Genomic DNA, 445 nt, shown 5'->3' with positions numbered 1-445 from the left:
GGTGACTTTGTTGTCAACCGTTTTCAGTAGCCTTAATATTTTGTTAGCAAAGTAGTATACATCTCCTTTGTCGTCTGGTTCTGGCTTGTTGAGTGCTGTATTGAGTAGTGAGTTATCAGTAAAAATGAGTAGTGGTTTACGTAGCGTTCGGCAGTAGTCTTTGATTTGAGCGAGGTGTTTTTTAAGGATGGCATAACCTCCTTGGGCTTCGTTGGTATTACTGTAGTTGTGAGTAGCAGGTTTTGGTATAGATTTGCTCATTAGGTTGTTACTGCCTTGTGATAAGTTAAGTCCTACCGCGACGTTGCTGGTATCTATATACAGTCTAAGTGGTTTGTTTGGTTGGGGTTGGTATGATAGATTAGGTTTAGTTCTGAAGTTCTGGCAATAGATCTTAAGTATCTCTGAGTCTTTGACTTTCTGTTGTAGTAATTTAGTGACGATT

This window comes from Gregarina niphandrodes, assembly GCF_000223845.1.
Source record: "Gregarina niphandrodes unplaced genomic scaffold scaffold00162, whole genome shotgun sequence".
Taxonomy (NCBI): Eukaryota; Apicomplexa; class Conoidasida; order Eugregarinorida; family Gregarinidae; genus Gregarina; species Gregarina niphandrodes.
The sequence above is the reverse complement of the archived record's forward strand: the minus strand, read 5'-3'. Positions refer to the sequence as shown.